The sequence below is a fragment of the Myxocyprinus asiaticus genome, chromosome 5 (assembly GCF_019703515.2).
Source record: "Myxocyprinus asiaticus isolate MX2 ecotype Aquarium Trade chromosome 5, UBuf_Myxa_2, whole genome shotgun sequence".
NCBI lineage: Eukaryota > Metazoa > Chordata > Actinopteri > Cypriniformes > Catostomidae > Myxocyprinus > Myxocyprinus asiaticus.
This window is the reverse complement of record NC_059348.1, coordinates 45498551-45505813: the sequence shown is the minus strand read 5'-3', so window position 1 is coordinate 45505813 and position 7263 is coordinate 45498551.

The following is a 7263-nucleotide window of genomic DNA, read 5'->3' as shown; positions in this document are numbered from 1 at the left end:
CAGGCTGGTGATGGGGGTCAAAAAGATGTCCATCATCTGCGGAGTCCTGAATGGCCAGTTCCTACTGTCAGGTTTCTGGGGAGAACAGGACTCAAATGCAGACGGGAATAGGTCAAAATCTGTTTTTTTTTACAAAAACAAGGTCCAAACAGGTAAAAATCTGAAAATGCAAACATCCACAGGAAATACAGGCTGCTGAAAACACAGGCTGGGCAGGAGAAAAACCAAAACAAAAGGCAAAAGGCAAGGGCAGTGCAAGAACAAACACAGACTGATGGGATAATCCACAAAACCTAGGAACAGAAGGGAAAATCCACATGAGTATTGATGAAAGGAACTGAAAAACACAATAGGGAACAGACAAAATATAATAGAGGAAAAGCAGGTGGGCAACAATCAGAACAGATGAAACTGACTATTTAATAACAAAACAAATGAGGGGGCAGGTTCCAGAAATGAGGTGGAGTACATGGTGACAAGAAATAAACAAAAGCCATGTGCTAGCCCGGTAACCAAAACAAAACAGAAAAAGTGTCGGGAACCTGACATCCCTGTTCCAAAACCCAGAAGTGTGAAAAGGGTCCATTGCTTATCTGTTGATAATATCATGTTACAAGTCATTTAAAATCACTAAACAGCCTTAATAGTATCTTTACTGCAATTCTGAGCAATTTAGATGCTATTGTAGAAATTTGCTATTCACAGTCAGCCATGATTACTTGAACGTGAAAGTGTCCAATAACAGGGCTTTTACAGAGATTAAGCAAGTATTCGGCTGGTCATCATGTGATTCTAACATGGCAGCTTTCATGAGGGGACCCTCTCCATGTAGAATAAAACAGCTTTTATAAGGTCAGATATTACTGGAGTCTTTACCTCATATGAGTGGTTTTGATTTTATACATATATTTCAAAATTAAATTCATTTCTTTAGGTATAAAAAATGTTAATAAGGAGAAAAATATGAAGTGCACTTTAAGTGATTTGGTGGGCGGATTGTCACCCTGAAAGTTGTAGTAATTTAATTCTTTTGTTTTCTGTCTGCAACCCCAATTCCGAAAAAGTTGGGACAGTATGAAAAATGCTAATAAAAACAAAAAGAGGTGATATGTAAATGACATTCACCCTTTGCTACAGGAAAGCACTACAACTGCACATAATATGATGTTTTTCCTTGTGAATTTCATTGTTTTTTGAAAATATACAGTAATTTCAAATCAGATGATTGCAACACGCTCCAAAAAAGTTGGGACAGTCGAGTGTTTACAACTGTGAAACATCACAATTTCTTCTAATAACACTTATTAAGCATTTGGGCACTGAAGACACAAGTTTGTCAAGTTTAGAAAGTGGAATTTTCCCCCAATCATCCATTATATAGGTCTTTAGCTGCACAATTATACGGGGTCTTTGTCATCGTATGGTGCGCTTCATAATGCACCACACATTCTAAACTGGAGATGGTCAGGATTGCAGGCAGGCCAGTCTAGCACCTGCACTCTCTGCTTACACAGCCATGCACTTGAAATCTGGGCAGTATGTGGTTTGAAGTTGTCCTGCTGGAAAATTCCAGGCCGTCCCTGGAAAAGACGGTGCTGGATGATAGTATATGTTGCTCTAAAATTTGTACATATCTGTCTGCATTCATGGTGTTCTCACAGATGTGCGAGTTACCCATGCCATGGGCACTGACACACCCCTGGCCCATACAGACACTGGCTTTTGGACCTGATGCTGATAACATCTTGTATGGCCCATTTCCTCTTTGGCCCAGATAACATGACGGCTTTGTTTTTCAAAAACTTTTTGAAATGTGGACTCTTCGGACCAAAAAACACAGTTCCACTGTTCTACTTTCCATCTAAGATGAGACCGAACCCGGAGAAGTCGGCAGCGCTTCTGGACAGTGTTGATGTAGGGCTTCTGCTTTGCATAGTAAAGTCTTAACTTGCGTCTGTGGATGCAGCGGTGAGTGGTGTTGACTAACAAAGGTTTACTAAAGTAATCCCAAGCCCATGTTCACAATATCCATTACAGATGAATTATGTTTTTTAAGACAGTGACGTCTGAGGGATCAGAGATCACACGCATTCAGAAGTGGTTTTCGTCTTGCCCTTTACGCACTGAGATTTGCCCATATTCCTTGAATCTTTTAATTATATTGTGCACTGTAGAGGGTGAAATGCCCAAAAACCTTCCAATTTGTCTTTGGGGAACATTGTTCTCAAAGTGCTGAATTATTTGCTGAAGCATCTGTTGGCAAATAGACTCGAATGATCCTTGCTGTTGAAGGACTAGGCTGTTTTTGGAGGCTCCTTATGACACGATTGCCTCACCTGTTTAACATCTCCTGTTTCACATCGCCTTGATATTTCAAAACATCAAATTGTTATTAGTCTTAAATGGCCCCTGCCTCAACTTTTTTGGAGCGTGTTGCAATCATCTAATTTGAAATTACTCTATATTTTCAAAAATTCACAAGGAAAAACATCATATAATGTGTAGTGTTAGTGCTTTCAATACAGCAAAGGGTAAATATAATTTACAAATCACTACATTTTGTTTTTATTAGCATTTTTCATACTGTCCTAACTTTTTTGGAATTGGGTTGTAAAAGAAAAATAGATGTCCTGGTGTCCAATTAAAGGATTTAAAGAAAGATGCTGAAATAACAAATAAATCTGTTTCAGTTTTGTAACATTAAATGGGCCTTCTGTGAGCACTTAACCAATCCACACTAAATGCACTTACTATTTAACAATAATAATAAAAAAAAATCCTTGTCTGTCTCTTTCTTCTGCACTAGCATCTTTACTACTCCAGCCACTGTGAGAACTTGTCAGTGCGATACTGCAGATATTGTTGAATTTTGTATGAAGAGTTGCTTGTAATGTTCCTCATTTGTAAGTCGCTTTGCTTCTGCAAAGCATCTGCTAAATGACTAAATGTAAATGTAAATTTGATACAATACTTATTATTTTAAAAGCAGATTCTTAGGCTTCCTCACTGCCCTGCACAGCCAACCTCCTCAGGCTGGCACATACAAGGCATACATAAATACATGCATACATACACAAATATTAATTATGAAAAGAAGCAATCAAGCCACAAAGTATTAATGATTATATTCACTAATTTGTTGTTTAATAAAATATGACATATAGGAATGCAAATATTTCTTTAAATTCTGTAACTGAACACCAAGATGTATATTTTCCTTTTAGTCAGAAAGCTGGTTTCATTTTGCAGCTGTTGTATGATAGACACAGGCTATGGCTGGCTGGCAGGCATTGGATGAGGAGCTATTGTTTTTTTCATAATTTATTATGACAAATAAATTAATGTAATTTAGTAGTTAACAACATGTTGATTTCGAAAGTGTAAAAAGAAGATTTTTCATAAAATATTGCATAAATTGACATATTCTCTTTGAAGCCCCATTCATAAACATAATGGGTTGTCCTTCCAACACAGAACAGTGCTTAAACAGTTCATTTTTAAAGTCAATCACCTAAATGATAAAGACAATTTACTAATATAGAAATATGGGAGAGCTGTAGAGCAGATACCAGACCAGGGACGTGCACAGACATTTTGAGGGGCAGGGGCTCTAAAATGTTTGAGTTGCAGTCCCTTCAAAATTGTGATGTTATAATGTTTAACTAAATAAATTAATGACACTTTTATGAATGGATTATTCCTGCTAATGTATCAAAATATTTGGCTTAATGATTAGTCATAAAATTTGATTAAATTATTCTGTATTTATAATTATTTTCCAAAATATGCTAAAGACGAAAATATAAATGGTGGGATAATTTGCATTATACATGAAAATAATGATTGCGAGTAAAGGCGCAGTACATCGCCTACCTTTCCTAGTGTATTTTCGAAATATTCCACAATATGCATAATATATCGTAATTGGGGAAGAAAAGAAAAACAATTAATGTATTTTGCTTATATAGACACGTACTATTATGAACAATGAGGCAGAAATCCTAACTAAAGTTTCTTAATTTAAAGATTAAGCGTTGGTTTCCTCAGTCAGGCGCCTCGCATCTGTTGCGAGAGTGCGCGTGAAATCTGAGACAGCCTCTGTAACACACTGGGTATTATTATAGTCATTATAATTTATGATTAAATTCTGTAATCGATGCATCAAATTTACAACATAATATTGATGCATTTTTACACCCCTACATACTATTATTAAGCATTAAAAAACGTAATTTGCTATGGCGACACCACTGCGCCGTTGAAGGGGCACCTCAGTAAAAGCCCCTACAGCCACCCCTTTTGCATATGCCTGTATCAGACCTTTATAATTAACAACTGAGACCCTTGTGGCAACAAACTAAGAATCAGCTTCACATTGCCCATGTGTAGTCACATGCAGTTCTTTGACACGTTCTCTTTTAAACCTCTAATTTTGCATTGATGTTTGAAAGCTTCTATGCTAAATGACCTGCAGACCTTTCTTACCTCTGTGTGTGCGATAACAGTTTCATAGCAAATACAGTTTCAAAAGATTATTGCTGAATTGTAGACTGAATAGAAGTCTATCAGCTTGTCTGGATCACCAGATACACTGTTCTTCTTTGTCATTCATTGTTTTGTCTTAACTGCCATTATGTAAAACGGGGCAGCAACGGACTATAATATACAAAATGGTTCATGCTTTTACAATTGCACATCAGGACTTACACACTCAGAATATCTAAATTATATCTCAAGAAGTGGCCCTGTATTCAAATGGTAAGAAAATCACAAGTGAAAGAATGGTCACAGAAGAGAGTATTTAAGGTCTCTCATAGCCTCTGTACCTGATCATCAATCCAGGTAAGAGCCTTCTTACTTTAATGACTTTTGTGATTAAACAAGTATTTAGTTTGAAACACGTGTCAACAAACTGTCTGTAATTTCTTCTTTACTTTCACTTTGTTACTTGATGCTGTTTCATACTTTTTGGTTATGTTTTTACCCAGTTTTTGGGTAACTGGATAATTGAACACAGAATCGTGTTTACTGCGTTAAATATTAGATTAATTATGTTTACATTTTATTTATTTGTTTAATCATAAAGGAATAAACTTAAAGGAATATTCCGGGTTACAAATTAAACTCAGTCAACATCATTTGTGGCATAGTGATGATTACCACAAAAAAATCATTTTGGCTTGTCTCTCCATTTCTTATAAAAGTGAGGTACTTACAATGGATGTGAATGGAGTCAATTTTGGTGGGTTTAAAGGCAGAAAGGTGAAGGTTATTATTTTATTAAAGCACTTACATTTAGTCTTCTGTAAAAACACATGTATTATGTGAGCTGTAAAGTTGTTTAAATTGTAATTTTAAGGTCATTTTATGGTTTACGACGTCATGGCAACGATGTAGAGAAAAGGTTAAGCCATTTCATTAAATTTAATATTATGTTAAAATGCATTTTGTATATATCTTGTGACTATACTTCTGCAACAGTGTGTAGTTTAGCATTTACTGAGTCCTTTTAGCTTCCTTACTGTATGTGTTCCACCTGTTGCTGAACTGTGAATCACATGTTTTTGATCTTTGCATCTGTCTGCTGCAAAACCCTTTGATGTATTTTCTTCTTTTTTATTTGATTTTGTTAGTAGTAGTCAAATGTATTTACTGATGCTGTGCCAAATGGCAGTCACTGTTAGCAACTGACTTCATGTAGAAAACAGCAAATACGATTGTTAAATGTTTCTTTCACAAAGGAGCCTGTAAAAGATGGAAAGCCTGAGCAAGAAGTTTGTTTTGATCACTGTGCTTCTCCAGCTGTGCCTCCATATATCTGCTGCGCCATACAAAACGAACAATGTAAAAGATTAATATTTCCAACTACCATAACTTTCATTTGACTATTATTTCCATTAATGCACATTGCTTACCACAGATTTCTTTTTTTCTTTTTTTTACATCACAGCCTAAGTTTGGAGACATACTTCAATTTAATACCAGAACTCCATGTGGAGTAAAAATTGGAAGTCACTATGCTATATTTGTTGGTGACAAGACAATCAAAGGAAAGAACATAAATGAGAATATTTTTGACATGACAAGTATGACACCTCTTCCAAATATAAAGAAAAAGTAGTATTTTAAGACCCTATTTGGATCCACCATCCTTGCATTAAGCTTTGTAATTTGTATATTTCCTTCTCAGAATCTGAAGATGGTACATCCGGCTGCTCATTCAGAGAACTGAAATTAAGGAATGTTACTGTAAACAATTACCTTGACGATAAAGTAAAACCGGATGATAATGCAATTATAGCAGCTCTTACCAAGCTGAATAACAACTGTGGAAAGTGGAGTTGGACAAACACTTGTGAACATATTGCGACGCATGTTCGATATGGTGAAGCCAATGCACAATGCAATCAGGTGAGCAATAGAAAATAAGCAAAGTCTTAAATAAAAATAAAACAATATAAACTTTTTGGCATTTTAATAAATAATTTTCTTGTATTTGTATTATGTTTCTTTAGAAAGGTACCTTGGCAGCAGCAATATGCCCATTCATTAATTTGGTCACTAGTGTGAAGAAATCCATTAAAAAGCATGCAGCAGCCAAAGCAGCTTGAAAATGCTTATTGCTGTTTTCATCTTTCCTTTTTTTCTTTCTTAATAAACCTGAGATGTGATCATGCAATAAATGTGGAATTCGCCATGTTATTCTGTAATATATTGAATTGATGAGTCTGAATGACTTTTTTTCACTCTATAATTTGCCTAATTGAAAGCTATAGTCACAACTACATGTTTCAAACTTGTTTTCAAAGCCTTTTGCTGATTTGCAAAATTCAGTGTTCTGAAAGCCTGTTTGGCTGAGATGGGCCTATCAGGTTACCTTTCAGGCTCTTGTGTTGCTGTAAACTCATTCAAAAAATCCTGTGATTTAGAAATTGCTTTCTTAAGTTGGGACAGATGCAAAAGATGGTCACTGAATAGATGGTTTACATCCACACACAAACAGAAGTGAATGGTGTTTTATTCTGCCTGTATGCTTTTAATCATGAAATGTGTCAAATTCCATTACTAAATTGAGACATTATGTTTAATGTCTCTGTTTAGCACAAAGCATTAACAGACCCATAATACATGTAAATGGAAATAGTTCACAGTTAAAGAGATAGTTCATCCAAATATTCTCTCATTATTTACTCACCCTTATTCCATCCCAGATGTGTATGACTTTCTTTCATCTGCTGAATTGCTCAGCTCATTTGGTCCATA